This window comes from Passer domesticus, chromosome 14 (assembly GCF_036417665.1).
Source record: "Passer domesticus isolate bPasDom1 chromosome 14, bPasDom1.hap1, whole genome shotgun sequence".
NCBI classification, from domain to species: domain Eukaryota; kingdom Metazoa; phylum Chordata; class Aves; order Passeriformes; family Passeridae; genus Passer; species Passer domesticus.
The window spans coordinates 14,583,851-14,609,269 of record NC_087487.1 but is presented as its reverse complement, the minus strand read 5'-3'; the positions used below and the strand labels follow the sequence as shown (position 1 = coordinate 14,609,269).

The 25,419-nt window shown below is 41.2% G+C and overlaps 1 protein-coding gene across 9 annotated transcripts in view; it reads right to left on the bottom strand.

Moving 5' to 3' along the window:
* The window catches only part of CHD2 (chromodomain helicase DNA binding protein 2), a 90,265-nt gene that overhangs the window by 58,578 nt on the left and 6,268 nt on the right, over positions 1–25,419 (bottom strand). For 3 of the 9 annotated variants that reach the window (XM_064388525.1, XM_064388527.1, XM_064388523.1), the window contains exons 2-4: positions 9,428–9,500; positions 8,653–8,739; positions 4,520–4,580 (exon numbers count right to left, since the gene is read on the bottom strand). The gene's annotated coding sequence lies outside the window, so the exon portion shown is untranslated. The other 6 variants (XM_064388520.1, XM_064388519.1, XM_064388521.1 and 3 more) reach the window with 5 other exon arrangements.

Below are 25,419 nucleotides of genomic sequence, written 5' to 3'. Positions count from 1 at the left end.
TTAATTTACTTCAAGTAAAACCTTACTCCTCCTCACATGCAAAACTTACGTACAGGAAGTTACTAAGTGTTAAGAACATCATTTTGAAACCAATGCTGATATGCAAAAAGGGTTTTTAAATGTCTTCATGATTTTGAGTATCTGCATTCCAACGTCAATTTACTTTTTGAATATGTATAGGTTTAACCTCATTTTAGTCTGAAAGCCAACTTCACCACCACTCTGCTCCCTGATAATCCTGGGCAGATTCTGACAAGGGATGCAGAAATTACCCACAGCCCAGCAAAAACCAGTGGGGCCATCTAGTGGTCTCTGCCTCTGCATCCCAGCTTCCCCAGTCTCATCTCAAAATAACCAGTTACAGCAAAGCAAAGAGCACTGGAAGCAGTGCAACAAGCCCCAGCCTGACTTTCTCAAGTACCCATGTGTCCTGTTTTATGCTTCCCTGTTTTAAATACAATGGGAAAGTCGTGCACATAGAAGTGGAATATGGCATCTGGTAATTTCACTTTGTGCTGTGAAACACGCAGAGCTGCAGGAGTATTCAACCCCAGGACATTCATGCTTTCAGAAACAGAACTTTCAAGTTTAAAGAAATGCTCCGTTTCAAACATTCAACTCATCCTCAGTTAAGACAATGTATTAAATATATTGAAAGGTGTTTTTCTGTCCCACTAAGCTAGTTTTGGGGTTGCTTGGGGTTTGGTTTGTTTTTGTTTTTTTTTTTTTCCAATTCTCACCAAATTAATTTCAAATCTATTTAGGCATTTGAAGATTAATTAAAATTTTGAATGATTTTTCATGGTAATACCTTGACAGAAGCATCAAAACAGGAAAAAAAAACACCACAAAGTTTTCCATTATTGACATAATCAAACTGAGAAGTACTAAAATACGTACAGTAGATATCCCATAAATAGGACCATTAAAATATTTTTAGTTATTTTTAATAAGCTTAAGATATAGAAATCCAATTACTGACATCAACTTTCCTCACCTCTAAAAAGGGTGCTTTAGTTATGCATTAGTCACCCTTCAAAAGGCTCTTTCCAGTTGGGTTAGCCCTCTGCCTCAGACACTCACAGGACCTGCCAAAAGCAATTTCAGGGCAAATTTCCCCGCTCAGTTCACCTACACTGGGTTGGACCAAGAACTTCACAAGTAACCCCATGACCTTCATCTTAAATGCTTCTCTAAATCTTGTAAAATAATTAGCAGTAAACAGAACTGATGAGGTATTATAATTAAGAACACATTCTTGTTCTCCAAGTTATTATACATCAAAAAGATGCCACAGGAATGTCCAAAATATTAACAGCAGCCTCTACACTTGTGAAATTTACATTTGCTTTAAAAGATTTCACAGCATTTGTTTACTTAGGAATTAAGGCACATTATACTAAGAAATTTCAATAATGTTACAAAAATACACTCCTCCATGAAGATATATGCAGTGATCCTACATTTGAGGTAGTTACTGGAAAACCCATTTTTTTCCCAGATGACATGAGTCTACCATTCCTTCTGTAAAATGATTTAGGCATCTGCCCATTTTTCAAGCTTCTGTTATCTACCAGTTACTGGTTTGGTTTCCAAGCACTGTTATTTTGGTCATGATAAATCAGGGACCTGGGTAATGCTGTAATCCTGACAAAGTTTCCCTCAAACCACTGGTAACATGTTGGCACTCCATGCCATCCATTTCCAACCTGCCTAAAGGTTCAAGGCAACAATTACAAAACATCTGAGTTTACAAAGTTTTTCTCTTCAGCTTTTTTTGCAATTATTTGTTGCTGTATTAAAAGATTGCAGCAACAACAGACATCCCTTATGGCCAAACCCACTGCTTCAGCCATTGCAGGTCCACTGTAACCCTGCATTCCTTAAAGGGTGAGACTGAAGCCCAACACGAACAACACCCATGCATAAGACACCAATACATCCACAAACTATTCCAGAATGAAATCTGAGGCTCAAACTCTTAACTAAGGTGACCTACTTGGGAAAGGGAATTCACTCCAACAGAGGGAGCAGAATGGGCAACATGAGGTTCTGAGCAAACCAAACCTCAAGTTTTACACTTCAAAGCCCATTAAACCAAAGTTTTATTCTCAGCTACATCCCTGGTAACTTTTACACTGGAGGAAAGAAGTTCCTCTATTGCCAGCTAAGTCCATTATGTTATTCTGTACCATCCTTAGCAAGGAACTAAGTGCTCTGGACAGCCCGAAATCTGCTTTTACCACCATTAGATGTTCCTTAAGCAGAGCAGCAAAAGCACAACCCATGTAGGGTTGGGTATTTATAGGTAAGAAAGGCTATTTCCCAGGTTTGTCAGATTTCAAGGTTAATTCCAGATAAGATGTGGCTTTATTCACAAATGCACTCTTTTGTGGGTATTATTTTTAAATAATACATTTTACTGCATTAAGCAAAGTATGCCAACTTTAATAAAGCTCCTGGTGTTTTCGAGTATTTTCTCTCATCTCTTAAAAAGGGAGTTAAAAATCAGTGCTTCAACTAAACACCACGTTAACCAAATAATGCAACACCAGATCTTTCAAGATCCACACACTGGAATGCTTTCACAACTGCTTTTTGAAACAACTTATTTTGTAGACAACCATTTCAACTAAGTCTTTTAAAGGTTTCACATTCACCTCTTCCTTTAGGTAAGGATGGTAAACCAGAAACGGATGGAAAATCACTCACAGTGTAACTGAAAAGCCAAAGTCCTACTCAAAGAGCCAGATCTGACAATAGCTAATTTACAACCCAATGAAAAAAACAAAAATGCACACAGAAAGATGTAGCAATCACACAAAAATTAATATTGAAATGGAACATGAGTCACATGTTTAGAGATTCTAGCAGGTGACTGGGGCTAGGAAGGCATCAGTGGATAGCATAAGAAGAGTTTTGAGGAATAGCTGGAGAAGAAACATATCAAGAAATTTACTGCTGGACACACCTGCAGTGGGAAAAATAACTTCAGACTTCTGAAAGAACAAAGTAATAAAACTTACAGACCACAGTGGCAGAAGAAATTAAATACTTATCAAAACTAAGTTTGTGTACACACATTAAAAACTTAATTCCTCAAAGCCCATGAACTCTTTTGTTACATCTTTTTCTAACTGCTTTGCTTCAGGACTGAAAACTCAAATGGTAAAACTGGTCCAAAATGAAACTGATCCAGAAGCAGCAGGAGGCCAGACTAAGACAGCCTGGCAAGGTCTGCACCTTCTCCCACGAATTCCATTTCCTCTGCAGAAGGGCTCTACATTAGTCTCCACACTATGGAGTGGAAGAGAAGCACAGGACTCTGGAGTACAAAACCAGCTTCTCTCCCTGCTCCTGAGGCAGTGCAGAAGGCAATGGCTGCTGGAGGGCTCTACTAACAAACACAGCCATGGGACAGCTGAAATTCACTGTCATCTAGCCACTAAAATGAGTGGATTTCCATCTTGGAACATTTTCCCAAGTTATCTGAGGCCTAAGAAGGGTTTTGCTCAATCAGGTGGCATGTGAGACTAAAAGAAACTGTCTCTTAAAGAAAAGCATATATTCCAAAGCACAGTGCTCCAGGAATAGAGCTTACACATAAAAAAAAGTTAATCCATGCACACAAACTGCAATGGTTGCCCTAATTAAATATGCAGAATCAAGGAATCTGAATTTTAAGCAGAGAGAAAGACAAAAGGACTTGGGTCTTTCCACAAGCAACTTCCAAGAAAGTCACAAAATGTGCCAGAGACAACAAAAGGTCAAGACCAAATCCCTTTCAGTTAAGGAAATGGGAAAAAATTCTCTCCCTATATTCATCCAGTATAGAACTGAATTAATTTACCTACACAAGCCTGCCAATTTTATGTTTTGACTATATGAGGAATAATTTCAAGTCTATCAGTCAGCAGTTTAATTTAAAAAAATACAGGAGACTGTACTGGCATTTATCATTTGTGCAAAGCCAGAGCTTTATGAATGAAGAAGAGAAACAGAACAATTGTAGAACAGGAGACAGTGACTGTCTGCTCAAAGGCTCCCACTGATCCTGACAGAAGCATAAGGAAACTCAAGATGCTTGTACAGCAAGTTCTTCCTGCTATACTTTCCACACCATTTGTTATCCAAATTGTGTGTAGTACCTCTCTAGAGACAGACATCAGCATACCAAAAACCCTTCTGAACAAGCATAACTATGATACAAAAGTTCTCAGTGAAATGTGGAGTCAAATCACAGAAGCCCCCAGAACTGCAATCAGATCTGGAAGCTGTTCTGCAGCCAGCCGGGGAGAGAGCACTATCCAATACTGCTCACTTCCCCAGAGCCCAGCAGGAATGATCCAGGGTTCTTTTCAGCTTTTCTGAAACACACACACACACACATGGCCTCACACTAATGACCTTCAGAATGTATCCAGCCAAAGCCTTCAGCCACTCAAACATTACAGCCATGTGTGGTTGCTGGCGTTTTTTTAAAGCTAAAAAGTAAATGTTATTAGGAATAACAACTTACCAGTGCTTCAACCAAGAGCAGCTATTTTGCTTACAGTGAGTAAATCAATTCCTCAACATATCTGTAGGGAAAATGGGATATTAGAACACTTGAATTAAAACAAATTCAGAATTAAAAGAGATGTAAACCTTAAGGTCTACCAGACCAAGCAATAGCTTTTATTACAAAAGCCCTCATTAAAAAAAAAAAAAAAACAAACCCCAACAAACACAAAAAAAACAACCATTCCCAGCTCACAGCATGTGCTAGAGAAGTTATTTTATTAAAAAAAATTTAAATTATCACTAAGGAACCTGTTATTAAAGAACCTGAGAACAACTTAAGAAATTCAGACCCAGTCCACAAATTCATTGAGAAGAAACAAAAAATATATTCTTTGAAGTTTTCAAAAAAGATCAATCGGGCATCAAGTCTGGAAGCATGCTTAAGCAAACCGACTTGCCCTTCACAAGAGAAAAGAAAATGTGTTTTATTGAGAGGAGGTATCTGCTGGATGCAGGGCAATTATGTAACACATTTATGTAGAACAAATTATCTACAATATCTCAAAGTTACTCATGTATGGGCAAGGTCCGAATGAGGAAATCTGACTCTGAAAATGCCTATTGGCAATCTGAATCAATAAATTCTTAATCAGTTACCTTAAGCAAAGGTAAAAAGATTAAAGACCTGAAACAACTCATGAACCCCCTTTCCAGGGTAAATTTCAACTACGTGAAATAAGACATTCAAGTTTATCCTCCTGACACATACAAGCAAACCACTTCTCTTGTAATCTCTCAGAATCTACTTATATTTAACTACAGCCTCAAATGCATAAAAATTAATTAACCTATCCAGTGACAGCACACTGTGCAATCCTAAATTCTTCTCTTCCATTTGACAGCTACTCAGAGGTATAAAAAGAAATATGGGATGAACAGGATTGTAATTTCTTTGTTGATGTAATTTACTTGAAACGCTTATTATGGAAAAAGTCTTTAAAAAGGGAAACGACAAAAAAAATAGCAGTAGGCTGGCAGAAGCATGTAGAATATCCTAATGCATGTGAAATTTAGAGGTTTAAAAAAGTGTTAATGATATTTTAAAATGTATTTACATGTGCACACGCAGCTGCTACTAAATGGAAGCACAGAACTTCTGCGAAGTGCCCATCCACCATTTTAGAAGAATCACAACATGGCTGCTGGACCATGATCAGCCATGAGGCATCCACCAGTCATCCAAGGCATGAAATATGAACCAGGGAAACAAGTGTTACTTGGGCCCTTTGAATCATTTCACTCAAAAAAGGCCACTTAGAAACTACAATCTATATGAAGACAGGTAAAGTTAATGACTGGAAGACTCTCAATTTACAGCTCTCAGCCATTTTTAATAATTCACGGCACAGCTACACACCCATCACTGCTTCCATGTTGGTTCTTGTTTTCTTTAGCTCTAGAGCAAGCACACAGCTATGGTAGTTTGACAGAAACTTTAATGAGGGTAGTATTTAATATGGCTGTCACCACAAAGCACCTTCCTTTAATGACAGTGTTATGAAGACTCCACCAGAGTTTTGTTCTTCTGACCTCAGCACACTTGTGCAAAAGGAATCTTGGGTGTGTCAGAGTGCTATCACGTAGTAGTGACACTTCTCTTCTTGGAATTGAGTGGATAAACCAAACAATGAGCTTTGTGAAAACAGCACGAGGATGTTGGTAATATACTGCATTTCATCACATTAGTTGTTTTTTCACTATTACAGAATATGCCCCTGTACTTTAAGTTTTTAATTTTTACATCCAAAACACATTCACTCTTAAACTACAGAATCAATCACCAAAGCCACAGGTTTATGCCACAAGTCAGAAACCAGATCTTGGATGTGCAAGTGTTCGCTGAAAGAAATTAACTTTTCATGTTAACAGCTGTATTTCCTGTATCTAATGTCAAAATCTTTTAATCAGACTACCTGCTATAATTGTTGTAGCCTGGGTGATGAAAAAAATCCATCCCCTATTTAAAAATAAACATGAATTTACTTTTTCTACGTTATCTAATAGCCTGTTTTTGTTTTAAAATTACAGACACTTGAAGTACAGTACAGCCTACCACACAAAGCACGCCCAGCATCATAGATGCCCCAAAGATTGGCACTAACCATCACACAGTGCATCTCTTTTTTCAGCAAGAAGTCAGGTCAGACACCCAAAAGCTATGACCTGGTATCACATTTTCTCTTGTATAATTTAATTAACAAAATATTTTGGCAAAGATGATGTGTATCACCACACCAACATTCTTCCATGTACGCTGCCAACGCTACCAGAATCTATTCTATGAGAATACTTAACACGGGTTCATATCCCCACACTGAACAACTTCCTCTACTGAGGTTTGGACTCAGCCTGAGAGGTTGTCTTGATCCCCCTCGACCCTCACAAGCACACTGTGGCGTAGCCATGAACTTGGAACTTCCCTCAAGTCCCAGTCGTGTGCATCTAACCCACTGAGGTCTACTTCTCCTAGAGGGGAAGCCACTGTTAGCTGAAAACAAGTTGTTCTTGCAAGAAAAGGCAGCTCTGAAGAGCTCGCAAAAGGGACAGTTAAAGCTGCTTTTATTGTAATGTCTATTCAGCACTATCAGCATTAGGACAATACTGGGAAGATGCAAGACCATCAGGATCAAAGTGCTGAATTTCGCATTTATAATAAAATGCTCAGGTCAGGCAAGATCTGATCTTAAGCACTGTGATTTTCTAATTTTTACTTTTCTACTTTTTTTTTTTTTCAAGAGCAGGTTAGTTAAAAATTGCAGATTCAGACACTGCAGAATTTAATACCAGGAATATAAATTGAGTCTGACAGGTTCAATCCCATCAGTGTTATCAGACTTTTGTGTGACCCAAGCTGGCCTTGCTTTTATCGTAATAGGCTGTGCAGTATCTGTGATTTTTGACCCTTGAAACTGAAAACTTACGTGGGATTTTGGATATGCCCGGTTGTTCTTAAGGTATGAGATCATTTCTAACACAAACTTCTAGTTCTCACACTTGCCATCAGACAGTCACACGATGAAGTTGCAGGAACATTCTGACATATCACCTTGCTGGTTAGCTGTGTTTGCTGCAGGACATCCATGATGGTGGCACATGTCCAGTATCTATAAATATAATTTGAACTCTACCTTGCCCATCAGCAGTGACTCACTGCAGATAAAGGTTTATTACAACCCTAAGTGATATTTTTGTAAAGCTTAGGGAAAATTGTGTACGATATCTTTTCTGTGAACAGACTGAAGGCTTCATCCCAGCCAAAAAAAAACCTAGCTGCACTCAGGTGGGGGGTTCACAATTGTATTTTCGGGTTATCATTGTGAATTATGTAACTTGAAAAAGCAAATCATCAAAAGTATTTTTGGGAATCCCGATACACGTGTCCTCATGAAGACGCCTCACGCTCTGAGGTCCTGAGTATGCACACAAGTACACGAGCATGGGAAGCTGTGAAAAGGAACCAGTCAAGACAGGCAAACAGGATCCCCCACTTTTAATTACAGAGTGGTGCAAGCCTGACTCAAAGGTTACTGATCCTAAATGCAGAATTGAAGTGTAGAAACAAAAAATAAACATTAAAAAGCCGCTTTGTTTACACTGCAAGGAGAGCAAGGTATCTTGTAACAACTGGGTACCACTTTAGACTTTTAGAATAAAATTTACACCAAACCCAGAATTTTAAAGTTTATTGTACAAACAATTTCTCGAAAAGGAAAAGCTTATGAGCATCCCTGGCTAATAAACCAATACCTTGAACTAAGGAAACGCATTCCTGAAGTTTGATTAGACAACATCCTTAGGTGATGACAATCCTTTGGCTTCACCACATGTCAACATGGTCATAGCAAATTGTTAAAAAGTTGTACTTGTGAGTGACCATAAAATCTTCAAAGATGCAGGAGACATTAAGATTGTTGTAGTACGTACATACTAACTATTTCCAAATGCACTAAGCTTGAAAGAAAATAAATTCAAGAAGGTAAAACACTGAAACTTAAATGTTTAATGTTTATTATGAAAAAAATTGTTTCCAGGATGATTAAAAACCAAAAAACATAAAACAAACCAACCCCACAACACAGTGTAACGTACCTGGCACGCACGGTACAGAATTTTGCTCAAGGTCTTTTACCCAACCAGTCATCTGAATCTTTGGAAGAACAATATCCAGTAATAGCCCTTAAAGATAAAAAACAACAAAACCAGGTTTGTTTGAAAACGAGGTACAGAAAAGCTCATTAAGTCCTAACACTCTTGACTGACAAACTTTCTGAAAACACGTAAAGGAAATGTCCTTGAATAAAGCGAAGTTTTACCAACAGTACAAAACCAATATTCTATCGCTGTTACGCGTTACTCGCCAAAAACAAGAAACAGGCCCCCAAAAATCTCCTCTGTCAATTCCTGAAGTCTTGGGTTGCTACCTTCAAATACAAATTCTACAGTTTCCCCAAACATTGATGCTACAAACTCATTAAGTAAAAAAACCTAAATTTTCAAAGTTTAATGTAGGTTTTCACTGGTGAAACAGGACGTACAGAACTTCAGTTTATATGCAAACACTGTCCTTTTCCACCAAATACTATATATATATATGTATCCATATATTATAAAAATAAACAGTCCGCTTATTAAATAGCCTCAGTAAACTGAAATTTATACCCAAGTAGCACATAAACATGACATTATATGAAGATAGTCTACCTGTAACCCCAAAGAAAAGCTTTTTAGAAGTCCAGACAATTTATAAAATGTGTCCCGTCCTTCTGAGACTTTTTTTCTCTTCCCATCTGCACAGTAGCAATTTACAGTTTCAAAAAAATAACAAGGAAATGAATATACTAACACAAGGTATAACCATTCTTACCTAAGAAAAATAAGGCATGAACGAATCCTCAGGAAGCTCGTCAGGAAACAAGGTTCAGTTCACGAAATCCTACCTGAAAAAACAAAGTAGGAAAATTTTCAGTATTTTGCTTTAGAAAAGCAGTGTTAGTCATATGCCTGAAGTCCATCAATCTTTAGTAATTATTGAGTCGGGAAAAACTTATGATTGCAGTAACTGTCTTTTGATCTGAACTCCAAAAATAAAAGTTTGAGTGGCTGTACATTCCTGGCTGAAGAAAAACCCACTGGAGATGAGTGACTGACATACAACATACATGATCTGTGTTTTTCACGAATAACTGCAGTCTGCTCGTCTGTCTCCCATTACTTTAATTTTGAAAGACTCAAAGCTAAAATTCCAATTTAAGATTTTTTTTACTGAGTAATTTATCACACAATATCTCTCAGCCCTTTTACTTTTTTTTCCACATTAAAACCTTTAGCAGAAGGCTATACAAAATTAAATAAAACATCTAGTGATAGCAAGGTTATTTTAAAATGGCTTCTGTCATCAGTGTCTCTGAATTTTAAGTCCTAAGTTACTTCATCTCCCCAAAAAAACCATCTTTTTGCCCTCTAGAATACAGTTTTAAAGCCTTCAGCTTCTTTAACCTTTAATCAGATCTCAAACTATGTTCTTTTAACACAAGGAACACCATATTTGCACAACCTCTAGCCAACTTTTCTTGCCTTTTGTGAAAAGCCATAACATTTTATTTTGCAGCAATTATATTTATTACCAGCATTACTTCACACTCAAGTGTAGAATCATTCTGCAAATATACAATTTTAAAAACCGGTTTCATGCTGAATTAAAAGATGCATAAATTCAAACACCTACACCTTAAAATATGAAAAAACCTGCCGCAGAACTATTAAATAAAACACATTATGAATTGCAAGTAATTTATTTTCTGGATAATTACCTATTTTATTTTCAGCTGTTAAAATAAACCAGTCAAAACTATTTAAAAATTATCCTGTAATATACTTAAGACAAATCCAGGAGACACCCACCTAAAGCTAGAACTTTCTTTAGGGCAAAGTGTGTATGCCAGAACCTGTTCTACACTGCAGAACTGTTGCTGGGGTTATAAAACCACCATAATCCAAATCTAAAATAAAGACACCGAACACTTTGCATAAAGGTGACAGAAGTCCAGTGGTTGTTAAAACTTGTATTTGTATTTCCAAAAAAAAGGGCTAATTTCAATTGTTGCAATGACAGATCCTTATTTGCAGAGGAAGTACCGAAAAAATGCAGATTTACCTCCAACTGCAGTATTTAAAATCTGCACAGAGTTTTATAACCTTGCACAAGCGTACACCATTAAAACGCAACAAATATGGCTATACACAACCTCCAATTAAAACTAAAGTTTTTAGTATTTACGTTTTGCTCCTTTACAAAGAGTTTTTATAAATTTAAAATTACAATTTTACCCTGAAATTGGTAATTGCTGAACGCAAGCCAACCCAAAACAAACGTCAGCCATTACATTTAAACTTGCATTTTTAGAAAGTCTTGCAATAGGTGTTGTACAACTTCTAAATTATGAGAACACCGAAACGACGGTTAAAATGTTTTGCAATAAGAAGTAACTGTGAGATCTCGGAAAAACCTATAAACTGAATAATAAAAACAAACCTGATACCGTGAAATGTTTTTTAAAAGCTTTCCATGTCAGACGCAAACTCATCCGTTTCCTTATCGTGCAATTCGTATTTAAGTAACTCTCTTTTCTTTTCGTAGTGTCGCCTAAATCACAACCGTAGTATTTTGCCAACTTTAAACCGTAGACTTGGCATGACCGAGCTTTGTTTTTCTCAAGCTTATAAGTTTCTACATTGCCGTTTTAATTGCAAAATCAAATTTGCACGTAATTCCTAGGAGTTTTCTTTTAAACTTCTTCACCTGAATTGCTGTTTCTCCAGTGAAGTAAATTTTTCTCTATTGTTTCATAAAGTACCAATCTGTCTCCTCCGCAGCCTGTTTCTCTTACTGGTTTACAAAGAGTTAAAAGCCAACACCCCACAAAAAAACCACTCCAAGTTTTATTTTTAAGAGAAAAGGACATGGCGTCTTTGTTCTTAGAAACTACAAAAACATATCCCCATCCGAACAGCGACGGGCAAGAAACGCTCTTTACACAGACACGGGGCTAAACATTTCAGTGATGCTGTCGTACAGCCTTCACCTCTCCCCCCTCCCTCCACTGCTGCATTGGGGTTCCAGGCTGGTTTGCAGACACCCCCCGTGAACGCCGCGCTGGGGGGAACCGGTCTGCAGCCCCCCAGTGCTCGGTGCTGCACAGGGGAGCCAAACCCCGCCGCTGCTCCCCCCGGGGCTGCTTCGGGGACAGGGCGTGCGGAGCCTCCCGGGTGCTGCAGGAGAGCCAAGGCAGCGCCCGCAGCCGCCCAGGGTCACCGGGGCTCCCCTTGTCCCGCTCTCCCCTCAGCCCAGCCCGGGCTCGGGCACGGGCGGGGGTCCCCGAGGGTACCCGCAGGTCCCCTCAGCGAGCGGCGGGGGGGGAAGGAGGGGGCAGGGGGAGGCAGCGCCCCCTCCCCCTCCCGGCTCCAAGGACATTTTGTTTTTCCTCCCAAGGACAAAGGACAATGAGGAGCCCGGAGACTCCGGCACTTACCCGGCGAAAAGCAGCCCGCTGACAGGCACCCGGGACCCCGAGGACGGGGCGCTGCTCCCGGCTCTCCCTGCCCGCGGCCAAGGGCGGCCCCGCGCCCGCCCGGCGAGGGAGCGGCGCGGGCAGCGCTCGGCAGCCCGGCGCCATTGCTGCCCGACCGTCGGCAGCCCCGCTCGGCAGCCCGGCTCGCCGCCCTCCGAAGCCCCGGAGCCCACAGAGCGCCGGGCCCGATTTGGCGCCCGGGAGCGGCACCGGGGGCGCCCGCCGGGCGTCTCCGGCGCGAGCGGCGGGGACAGCGCCGGGAGACGGGCGGGAGCTGCGGCTGCTCCCCGGCCATCTTGTGCCGTGTGTGTGAGGGAGCCTCCGCCGTCTCCTCTCAACTCCTTGCTCCCCTCCCCCCGCACAACATGGCCGCCCGGTCGCTCCTCACTGCGGCGGGGAAGGGGCGGCGCCGCGCGCGCGCCCCGCCCCTCCCCGCCCTCGGCTGCGCGCGCGCCGCGCGCCGCTCCCCATTGGCCTCCCCCCGCCCGGGCCCCGCGCGCTCCGGCGCCGCGGCCTCCCATTGGCCCGCGCTCCCCGCCTCAGCCGCCCGCCATTGGCTCCCGCCGCCTCCTCGCGCGCCGGCCGCAGCAGCCGCCCCTCAGGGGGAGGCGGGAGCGGGAGCGGGAGCGGCCGCCGCCCCCCGCAGCCCCACCTGGCCGGGCCGTCCCACCTGAGCTGCCCCGGCACTGCCCTGACCCCGCTGGGCCCGAGCTCTGCCAGACCCCGCTCCAGATATCTCATGCCTCAGCGGGGTTCAGCCCCCCGAGCTGGCTGCTGGCGCCCCACATCTCACGGCCCCGTTTGCCGCCATTGCACAACACCACCTCTGTTATCAGCCCTTGACATGAGCCAGGGACAGCTCACCTGCCAGGGTCCCCACGGAGAAGTGGGGATACGAACCCCTCTATTCTGATGGGATACACACTGCTGCTGTGCACCCTCAGCTCCAGAGCCCGGCTGGGGCACAGAGCCAGCACAACCCAGTCACCTGCCCGTCTGCCGCCTCAATCCCCCGTTACTGTTGCTCAGAAACTGCACAGATGCACAAATAAAACGAGGTATCCTGCTTTTTTCAGCTAACCATAGAAACTCTGGTGTGCCAGCCTCACCAGGACAGTCTCCTGTTTTGACTAGAGCCATGGAAACCACTTCAGATATCAGCAAGATGGAAAGGCATCCCTCACACTGCCATGAATCCTGTCAGCAGCCCCAGTTATGGTGCTTCTCTGCAAGAAGCACACACAGCAAACATGACAAAACTGATATTTACATCAGTTTTACTGATATAAAGTTTCACTTCAGTAGTCACTTTGAATAATATGCACACTTTTCACTTTCTTTCATTTGCCCAAGTGACTCCATTAAAAGCAGAAAGAAATTGTCTAAGTCTTCCTTTTTCATATTAATGAACCTGGGTAATTATGACAGAATTAAACTAACAATACTTCAAATGATTAAGAAAGGCCTCAGGATCCAGTCTGGCACTAGAGATCATGCAGTTGGACTTTGGCAGCTCTCTCCTGAGTCCTGGAAAAACCACAAGGAAGTAGCCAGCTGAAAAGAATCAATCCCTATGATTTTGAGCCAAGAGTTGTACTTCCTTTCAAAATACAGACAAAAGATTGCCTCGTGTATAGGATAGCAGGGGATATCTACTGCTTGTAGACAGTGGGATAAGGTGTTACCATCTTCAGAGAAGGGATGGTGGTGACCCACATAAAGGTGCCACAGCACAGCAACCTCTAGTCAAGGAATCAATGGTGGTACTGAAGAGTTGATGCAGCTTCTCACTGAAAAGGGGAAAAATGCCTTTTTTTACCCTCTCACAAGAAGAATTATTGAAGTTCTAGTCTAGGGAGACTATGGATAGCAGAAAGCCTGTTCTGCATCTTCTTTCCCATTTAGATTCCTGCAAAGGCCAATTCCCTTGTTCTCAGTGGATCTGCTCTCATATAACTGTATCTAAAGGCGCTTGCATGGACAGAACTCAGATGCTGTCCTCCTTGGAAAACCACCAACAATGAAAAAAGGGGGAAAGATGAGGCAGGATCCAGATGAAAGCAGGGTGCAGCAACAGCATTTCTCCTTATGTCAGCATTTTCAGCCAATCCTGCATGGTAAAACTTCACAGCAAAGACCAAGATTAGAAATTCCATGTACAATTTCCAGCCTTTCTCTTGTTTCTTCCCAAACACAAGTATGTTTCTAGCAGAATATATGTGTGATCACTTGCAATAACCACATGAAAGAGAGAAAAGAGATCAGGGATTTTAGACATAATAGTACCTTGTAAGAGTAGTGTGATTCCAGCCAGGACAGTTGAGATTATGCCTGAACAAGACCTAACCTGTGTGCTCCCACTGTTATCTGATTTTCTCTAGCTATACCAGACTGTCTATTGTAATAGACTGTTTCTCTTTTAAAAAAAATATTAAAAAATAAAAATAAAAAAACCAGACATAACAACCCTATGTACATTTATAGATAAATGTTTCTGGAAGTCTGTTACTCTATTGCTGCTATATGTAACCAACAAATTACTCAAAGTCTAATATCTTCATTAAATACGTGCAGCACTGCTCTTTTGCTTCCTGGGCACCAAGACCTGAAGCAGGTCTGAAAATCCTTCCACAAGTATCCATGACCTCCGTTCCCTGGCCCTGAGTAGCTGCATGGAGGTGAACACAAGTACAGTCACTCTGCAGAGCCATGGTGCTGCTGTTCCTTACCAGGAGCAGACTGTTTGCATTCTTCTTCCTAATGAAACTGTGGAACAAAATTCTCATTCCTACTGCCTCTGAAGTTACCCCACTTTTGCCTCCTAAATTCAGCAATATCCTCTGCAATATCCTCTATAAAGTTCATTCCTTCTTCTTCAGATAACACATTCCCTTCCTTTGTGTATCATTAGACCAAACACTTCAGCCATGTTTTATGAACCACATGTCCGAAAATAATGACACAAGTTAATGTTTCCATTACTAATTTGGGAACTATTTTCTGAGATTGCGTCTGTGGCTGGCATTCCAGATGGAGGCACAGAACCTGACTTTCTGGTACTCTGTTTTCTTCTAGAACCTTTCTTCCTTCCCCCAGCCCCATGTTATTATCCCTTAGGGACAACATACAAAGGCACACTGTGATCCCACAGGGCAGTGTCCCTTCCCCACGCGTCCCAACCTCCCCTCTGTACCAAAGGACACCAAAAGGTTGGTGAAGCAGTTTATTCTTTGTTATACAGCACAGCCCACAGATCTTTGGAGACACAAATATAATGGAAAGGCAAATATTGGACAAAATGGTCAAGTATTGTATCTGCCTTTTGAAGTAGAAAACAGGAGTCTGAACAAGACTGAGAGATGTCACCAAACTTTTCTTCAACCAAAACTCTCACTTTTCAGAAGAAATCAATGCCAATTTCCTAGGCCCTAGGCCAAACAGAATAGTTTGGATTACTTGGACAGAGAATATGCAAACAGGATATGGAATGCCCTTTGAGCACAGCGAGCTGTTTGTGGGAGGCATTTAACTTCCTGTGAACTGGGTGTTTATAGAAGTTGTCACTTTGTCCTGAATCAAGCAGCGGCTCTATTTTCAGATTTTGTATGGAACCTGTAATATGTTGGTCAAACAAACAATCTGGTTTTTCCCCTCCCCTTTTGTTTCCTTCCTCAGTAATTGACTATTAAAATCACAGTAACTGCTCAAGTAGATACAAATTCACCTTCCGAGCATGGAACCACATTCCCCATGTGACTGGTGAAGATGACTCTGGTGTATTGATCCCAGCTAAAGCTTTTTGCTACTGCCACAAGACAAGCAATAAACCCAGCAGCAGCAAGGATAACACTCACTTCTACAATGAACTCGTGCTGCTCATTCTGCTTCAAGTCTGGAACTGGAATTGAAATCCAGACTTTTGCTCCAGCCGGTAATGAATAATTGCAAACACATCGACACACATAAAGAGAACTTTTACATATGCCCTTTTTGTTCCTAGGCTTTAACACCAAAAACTGAGATTATGTTAATATGGGGGGTTTGCTGGCACTTCCATGGGGCTCATGTTCAGAATGATGAACCTTGTGAGCAGCAAAAAAAAGATTTATTACTGTGAATAATTAGAAACAAATTCTTATCAGTGTTATAAACATATGGTAAAGAAAAAAATCTTTCGATCTAAGCCAAACCCCAGTGTTTTTTCAATTTATTCAAAGTGAAGCCATTTTAACCAAGATTCAGCTCTTTATATTCCTGCTTTCAAAAGAAAGTTATTAATAAAAAATATAAAGAAGAAATGGAAGTTAAAAATTGATTCAACATATTTTATGGGACTTAATGGTCTCTCCTAAACAAATTTTTAGCTTGTTGGTCACAACATATCAGAGTCAGTACTGTTACTGTACACGTGATCTTGTGGCCTGAGCTCAAAGTTTAGATCTAAGAGCTCCTTAACAACCGACACACCTCGCTGTTTCAGTTTTGCATGAGTTCCTCTATACAATAAAGCAAATAGCAGACCAGCAATTATTGTCTAGTGACAGGATTAATTATTATCCTTTATATTAACTCTACTAGGGAATATACACACATTTTTCTTGGGAAATCAAATCCAATTTTCTTAAGGAGGTTTGAGACTCAAAGTTCTTTGTTTTTATTACAGATCACCTTCAAACTAACCCTTGCTGCCATCTTAAATGGATGTAAGAAATAAAGTTCATCTCAGTCAAGGTATTTATGCTGTATTTGGTCCACGTCTAACATACAGCTATTGCCTTCAATGACAGCCTTAGAAGTATAAGAAAAGTCAGAAAGACGCAGTAGTCCTTATTCTGCTGAAATCCTATGGGAGTTTAAAACTCTAGACTGTTTCAAACTTAAATAATGTGGGTGACAGGATAGTAATATGTTTAATTGCTTCTTAAAGTAAACCACTGGAGCTTGGAACAACAAACCTGTTTCTTTACCCCCTTTTTTAGCCCCTACTTCTTGTATGGAATGTCCTGTTTTTTCAAGGTCACCTTTTAGGTAACAAACTATTCTGCTTGGCTTGGAAAACTTTTATAAGAGTACTGGGACATGGTAGAAAAATACTGACCATTTTACCTGTCTCCACTTAGACACTGGAATTTATAAAAGTGTTAACAAGGTATTACATGTCTCGTTACATGAAAAAAATTATTGCTTACTGCTGACATCACCTTTGAAAGCAAATAAGAAACTGAAGTGCACCTTCCCAGGGACTGTAATGCCAGAGTAGAGCACACCACGGCAGGTGCTGTGACCTGGCTGACACACTTGAACTGCTCTGCACTGATCGAGTTCCCTGCCTGGAAACTTGCAGGACTGGAACCATACAAGGATTAGACGTGGTCATAGGGTTTAAAATCCCTTTAAATGGTAGGAGCTGCGAGCAGTGTTCTTTATCTCACCATTCTGGCTGGAAACAGAGTCTGCAGAGTCATGGGATGTTTTGAAAATCCCAAAAACATCAGCATAATTAAGGGAGCCTAATCCCATCTTACATTTCAAAATTGATATTGTTCTCCCATTTTCCAATATGTTAAGGAATTGTTACATAATGAGTCAGAACACTTTATAACTTTTAAGCCAAATCTTCAGAATAGCTGGACTTTAAATGTAGCTGTAAAATGTTTTAGAAGATATAGACAATGGATTTTTTTTTTTGTAAATTCAGATAATTTCAAATTCTAGCATGATTCTAGCATAATTACTTCCTTATGCACATTTAAATCTCATTTTCCAAAGGTATTTACATGACCATCCTTGAAACTTATTTCCTGCAAACAAAAGCCAGTAATGCTTGATTGCTTAAGTGTTTGAGGAATATGATCAGAAAAGGGAAAACAGGCTTAGCACAAATATGTGTTTACACGTCAAAATCAAAGGACGCAGGACAAAAAAAATATCCAACTATAAGCTCAAATTTTTATTTTTACGCACTCTCCATCTGAGTTCTAGTGGAGACTTTGGAAAGTTATGATGATGATGATTGTAACAACAACTATATTTTCTTGGTAAATCTCCTTGGAGTTTTGGAGGCAAAGGGTTTCATACCGGCCTTGCAAACATGAGGAATTTCACTCAGACTGAACAAGATAAATTACAGCTACTCTAGAATGAAAAGAAAAACAGCCCAGGCCTCCAAAACCACAAGTACAGAATTGGGATTTTTATTTCAAGCAAGTTTCAAGCCTGTTTCTATAATGATCTTCATTCTCTTCTCCCGTGTGCAGGTGGCACCGTAGGGCATTTATTGATTGGTATATAAAAGTTGACAAAATGATGCATTATTCAGTAAATTGCCACATGCAGGGAAAAGGAATGGTACCCTTTTTTTTTCTGAAATCTTACAAGCATATACTTTTTTTATTTCATAGTGTGAAAAAGCACTGAATCACCCTGTTGTAGTGCACCATATATATAAAAGACCACTTATGTAGTAGCTCAAAACAAACTTTTTCGTATTTGTCAATACTTGCTACATGTGGAGTCCAATTTTTGCTGTAGTAGAGGCACCGACACACTTGGATTAGAATGTCACCTGAACAGAAACAGCTCCTGTGTCAGGCTAATGTTTCCCGTGAGCTTTTGTATTTTCTTCCTACAATCAATTCATTATAAACTGGCTCTTGCCAGGACTTTACCCAACTCAGAAAGCTCATCAGCCCAGGGACTGGAGCAGCTCTGGGCATGTCAGGCACATAAACTCCAGGATTACCAGCTGTAACTGTTGCAGACAAGATTTTCACACTGAAACAAATACTTTCCCTCTCTCCGACCAACCCAGCAAGGGTGACAATCTTGTCTCAGCTTAAAACCATTCACAGTGCACTTTTTAATAGTTGAAGTTTTATATTAGGCAGCAAGCTGTGGGAAAACGTAAGCAGCCCTAGAAAACACTGTTGGTACAATCCTCTCACAAAATCAGGTCAATGGCTTTTTGTGCAATTAAAGCAGCAGAGCAAACACAAGATATCTTGGCTGAGACACGCACAGTGCTTGATCACCACCTGAAAAATCTGACTGTCACCTTCAATACCATTTCACCCAGAGGAAGATCACAACAAGGTTCTATGCGCCCAAAACAAGATTTATTTTCTTCAAGATTTAATCATGCATCTAACCAGAGTCTATCACTTCTACAAATGTGTCTTAAGTGTAGAAACATTTACTTTAATGACAAAAGCTGAGATTTTGATCTCTTCTTGTTACTCCAAACACATGGGACATAAGTTACGTGCCTGTGCCTTTAATTCAGGGCTGAGTAATTACATTTAGACCCGTGGAATCACTCCAGTTTTTTCTTGGTGTCTAAACCTAATGTTGTCCTAAGGATTTGGAAGCACATGAAGTGAATTAGGGATGAACATGTATGGCAGTACTTGGAAAATGCAACTGAAATGAACTAATCCAGTCTGCAGAAGGGAAAGAAAACCAGGTCTAAATTTCAAGAGTAAGAGCAAGCACATTGTAGCTTTGCACATACAGATATAATTGCATCACCATTCTTTTAAATTTCCCCAACACTTCTTTTTCTTTCATATTTTTATTATTAATGACAAAAGAAAGAATATAAATTGTGCTATGTACTTCACCTCTTACTCCCCACCTTTAAAAACCTTCCTTAAAACAGAATATTGGCAATTAAGAGACCAAACGTGAGACAGAAGTCGAAACAAATAGGTCAAAATAAAATGTTTTAATTTGGAAATTATCTCAGATTTTCTTGTAACGAGGCACACATGCTACTGATATTAAACAGCACATTTGAATACTCCAACCTAGGGTGTAAGACAAAGGAAACCATAAAGCACTTGGGGGAAAAAATGTGTGGAGAGCATAAGTTCGTATGTGTAGGAGCTAAAGGCAAATGCTTGAATAATTTACAATCATAACATGCATGAAAATGAAACACTGTGACTTTATTAACTAGCTTTTTTTTTTTCTCCCCTTAAATTCCAATTATTAAGCTATTGTGCTCCAGGCTAGCATATCAGGTGCTGATAATGAACATTCAGGCACAAAATTTCTGCTGCACAAACAAAAACTGTTCTGCTCAAAAGATTAATAAAGGATTATCTTCTTGTATATACATATATATATATATATATATACACACACCCACTGAACAGAATGAAAATTGTAACCAAAATTGGAATGTTGAAGTCTACTCAAGTGCTGTTAATAATGTGGAATTAAGTTTAGGGAAAAACATAACCTAATTAAGAGGTTCCAAAAGGCACATGAGTATATGCTGAAAAAGTGATTTTTATATATGGAAACTATTTTATGCTTTATGTTATCATTATAATGCACAGTCTTAGACAAACAAACCAAGGATATACACGATCTCACGCTAGAGTTCTTCTACACTGATTGCTGCTGATCAGTGCACTGCACCCCGGTTATGTTTGAGCTGCAGATGGAATGTAACCTTAGAAGAGTAAAAAAGGGCAATCAAGAAAAATAATGGTTGTGAGATGGCAAAGAGGCTTTTCTGTAATAAAGGAATCATCGTCTGAAAGAAATCTTTGCAGGTGACAAGCTGGAAAAGGAACCTTTAGACCCAGAGCAAGGAGATCAAAGACCTTGCAAAATTCAGCTGCATATAACATGGAGGAGTCTTAAATTTGACTAATACTCCTTGAAAACCTAGCTGGGATTTGCATACTGTGGCTGGAAGTTTTCAAGTCTTTTGTGAGCAGCTGAAATAACAATGGCTGCTTTCCTGGGAGTCAGCAGCCCCACACCCAAGCGTGCTGCACTGCTGCAGCATTCCCAATCCCACACCATATTCCCACAGAGGCTGCAACATTTCTGAGCTACACATTACGGACCCGTCAGCTGGCAGAGAGATGGTCATTGATGGGTCAGCAAGGAAAATAAAGAGAGACCCTCTGCACTCATTTTGTAGTTCTTCCTTTAGAAGATGCACTGATTCATCTCTATAACGTGCAGCCTTCCTCAAAGTGCAGAACCTCTAGAACAGAAATTTGTTGGAACTGAACATCAGATCAAAAGCTCCAGGCCTTTAACAGCACCATATCATGAGCTCTGCCTCCTTAAGAAGCCAGGAGAAAAAATACAGCTACATGAAAAATAAATGAGCAGCTTTTCCTGCCTCTGAAACCAGAAAATAATGACATGAAACCAAAATCAAATGCAGCACTATCAGTTGTATTCCCAAATGCCAGCATTAATTCTCCCTCTTCCAGCTCCCAGAGACTTGTTAAACAAATGAGCCTTATAATGCATTTTGCAAGTGAAAGGTCCCGGAGTGGTAAAAAGTCAACTCCCATACCAAAAGCCCTTAATGAAAATGCTGCAGCTTATTCCAGGAGTTCTGCACTGAAGGGCATCAGCCTAAGCTCACTCCTGCCACGATTCCTATTTTCTCCTTTGATCAAAAGCACAGTTCTGCAGCACAGCAATAGTCTGGGCTTTTAGATCAAAACTAGTATCTCAAAACCTGGACGTCAAGTCAGCTCGTGTAAATCACAAAAGGCCGGTTTCGTTTTTTTGTTAGCAGAAAAAAAAAAAATCCTCTATTTAAAAAATTCCTAATGCATCGCATTTTCCCTGCACACCTGGGCTGGGTGTACAGCCACGCTGTCATCCTGGTTATCCTCCCTACACCATTCATGGCACTTCTGGAACCATGTACACCTCTAAGATTTTTTGTGTCCTGGAGGTAGACCTGATTTTGATTGCACACTGCGATAACTGTCAGAACTTCCCCCCTTTTCCCTGTTTTTCCCCACTTGTCATAACTTTTTTCCTTCAAATTAAAAAAACTAAAGCTTTTAGACTGAACGAGGGTGAAGGTGGGATGAATAAGCCTTTTGCTTTAAACCAAGGAGAAAAACCTTAAAATCCAAACTGCACGAACACAACATGTCTCCTCTCCCTGCATTAATGCCGCCTCACGAAATGGCGCCTGCCTCTGCAGACAGCTGCCTCAGAACGCCCACGGCTCCTCGGGAAAGCAGAAATGCAACTTCTTTTTTTTTGTTTTTGTTTGTGTTTTTTTCCCCGCAAAGCTTTTATTTTTCTCTCTTCACATTCAGCCCCTCGGTACCTTCCGAGATCCCCCCGCAAAACCGAAGCCTGACGGGGAGAGTTCTCCCTCATAAAACGGCCTTTCCCCTCCGCTTTCGGAGCCCCCCCGGGACTGCTCCCCACAGGGCGTGGGTGTGTGGGGTTGTGGGCTCCAGCCCCTGCACACTGTAAATAAATATGCCGATTCAGCCGCTATCGCCACGATCTTGCCTCTCGAGAATTTTCTCCCTCCGCTTCCCAAATATAAAAGGAGTTTTTGTGCTGAACACGGAGCGGGAGCGGTGACGGGCTAGGCGCAGGGCGCCATGTGGTATTTGGTTTCTCTACAGTACATGTTTTTATAATGAAGGGGGAAGGGAAGGAAGGGAGCTGCTCCTACCAGCATGCCAATAATCTGTTGCAAAGGGCTGGAGCGCTCAGAGCCAATTAGTGCTCCTGTTAACCATTTAACTGCGGAAACAAAGCCAGTCCGCGGGATTCGAGACAGGAAAGACCGTGTAGAGTCCCCCGGGGTATCGTGTTCGTACAGATTTTTTCATAGATGCATTTTTCCTATAATAATAAATACTTTCGATAGACAAACTGGCCACTGAAACTCTGTTAGATCACAGCATGCAAAGGTGGGACAGCTATATCCTGCACACGTACACCACACAGTTTTAATAGAAGCTGGATGTGTGTCAGGATCAGTGCTGGCCTGTGGTGGAATGATAAAAGCCACCCACAGGAGGTGCATTTCCGATACGATATCAGGTCCCTGCCACACAAACAGCAAATCCATGCTGTCCAGGGTGGGCTGGGAAGGGTCAGAGTGCTGCTCTGCCCAAGAACAGATGTGTCACTGCAACATCTCCCAGCAATGCTGCTGTGGGTGGAAAAACACCCTAAGGTGGGACGAGCTCTAGGAAAGCAATGGCAGAGTCTGTCTCGCTCTAAATGTGATGTCTCCACCATCCAGACAGCACTACTCTGCTCCAGTCTTGTTTTTTCAACCCCTTAACCACATCAGAACAAGACAAAAAAAAGAATTTATATGCTGCAGTATAACTTGTTATAATCCTTTAAAGCCTGAGGCAGGCCAGCTCGTGGCTTGTTGTATGTCACTGAACAAGCCAGGGAAGAAGATGCACAGGGAATTCTCAGCCTCGATCTTTTTCTCTGGGGGCAAGTCTGAACATTGCCAGAGAGCACAGACAAATTAGTCCTAATGCACAGCCACAGTAACCTGCTCCCGCTTGACCCAGCAGGTCAGCTGGGTCCTATTTTTGTCCTCCTTTTTTATCCCATGACGTACCAGTGAATATTGGATCAGACTCCCAGGGATGCCGGGAGGACCAGCAGAGTTCTTACAGCTCATTGAAGTGCTCAGGGTGCCAAATACAGGCTCTGCACTGCAGCTCAGCAGCCGTGGCAAGAAGCAGATTTTACTTGCTTGGGAGGGGCCGCAGCAGCACTGCAGGTCTGCTCCCACCCCAGGCAAGCTCTGCAGTGCACATGAAAGGCATATTCAACATCACTACCTTCCGTAAGAGATGAAGTAAAATTTCCCCAGTTGCTATGGAGAAAGTCCAGTGCCCTTGAAAGTTGCAGGTTGCCCCATTCAAAGTGCTGTACCAAGACTGACAGTGCAACACATCTCACTTTTAAACTCTAGGAAGGATTCTGGCTAAAGTATAACTTTACATTCAAATGAAAAACATTGGGGACCAGGGGAAGGAAACATATGGGTAAGAAACTAGCAGATTATTTAGGCATGTGAGCTGTGAGAGCACAGGCAATACAAAAGCTCTCTTGTTCCTGCTGCCTCCCACAGCTGCATTCACTAAATATATCCCGGGCTGAGAGCTGCATTTCTCCACCCCTTCCTCAGCCCAATGGCGTTTGCAGAAACACCAGCCAGGTTCCTTCGGACAGGCAGTGAGGCAGCAGTGATGCCCTAGTTACAGACGGCATGAAGAATACCAGTGACTAATCATGTCTGCAACAGGGTAAAATTGTTACGTCCACACCTTTTTTGGAGAGGGAGTCCATGCAGCTGATCTATATTTAACTTGAACCCTGGGTGGTTTGTTCTCTATAAGGATACACCCCATTTGTATGACAGAATCAGTTACTGGAAGTTATTGCCATCGGATATTTTCAATAGTTTATGGAGAGGGGAAAAAATAATTAAAAAGCAGTAGAATAACCACCTCCATAAAAAAAAGAATTCACTGAATCTGCCTTCTGGCCGATGTGGAGGAGAGCAATGGTCTTCCAGAGAGTTTTACCCAGTTTTACCTCCCATCAAGTCTCTGATCATATATACATTTGAGGTGAGGGGAAGAGATATCACTGAATTTCCATAGGACTGAGGTGCTCCCCCCACGACCTCCATTTCTGCCATCCACACTTTGCATCCTTTACCCTCAAGGACACATCCTTTGGCCCGGCACAACAGATCCTTGGTCCCAGCTGCAGCCTTGAGACCCTGCTGCAGTCACAGCAACAGAGGGAAGAGCTGCCCCTTCTCAAATACTGAATTCTCAAATTGTGGCAATAAAAAAAAAAATCATCTTGGTGTCTTTCCTCACTTCCAAGCTGTGAACCAGCAGGGATTTTGACCCTCCTGGTCTCTGCTTCTTCTTTTCCTCACAGTTCTCCGTTTCTTCAACACCTCCAGTTCCACTAGCAGCGCAGCAAATTTGACAGAATCTGGTCAATTTTTCAAGGTTTCTCATTTTAAGAAGTCAGTGGGAGCACACTATCTTGCAATCAAACCTCACAGGAGGGAGAATTAAATATCTCATGCATGACCTTAATCCATAGGATTTTGCAGATAGTTTCTCTTGTAATCTCAATACCCGGAGCTTATTATGCATTCAAAACATATCTGTAGCCCTGGAACATTTTGCAACAAAAGAAACTCAAAATCATTTTGATATAATTATGCAGTCACACCAGTCACATGCTTGCTATGGAATAAATATAAATACTGGGCTTTTGGGAATAACTTGCAGATTTACAGAGCTAAAAAAAAAAAAAAAAAAAAAAACAACAAAACCAACACAAGAATGAAACTATATATTATATATGGAAAAAGATCAGGATTAGATATCAAATTTCAGCTGAGGAAAATGGCATGATTATGAAGTCTTTTATATATATATATTTTTTTTTTCAATCTGCAAAACATAAAGAACTGAAACTGATACTTAAGCCTCTC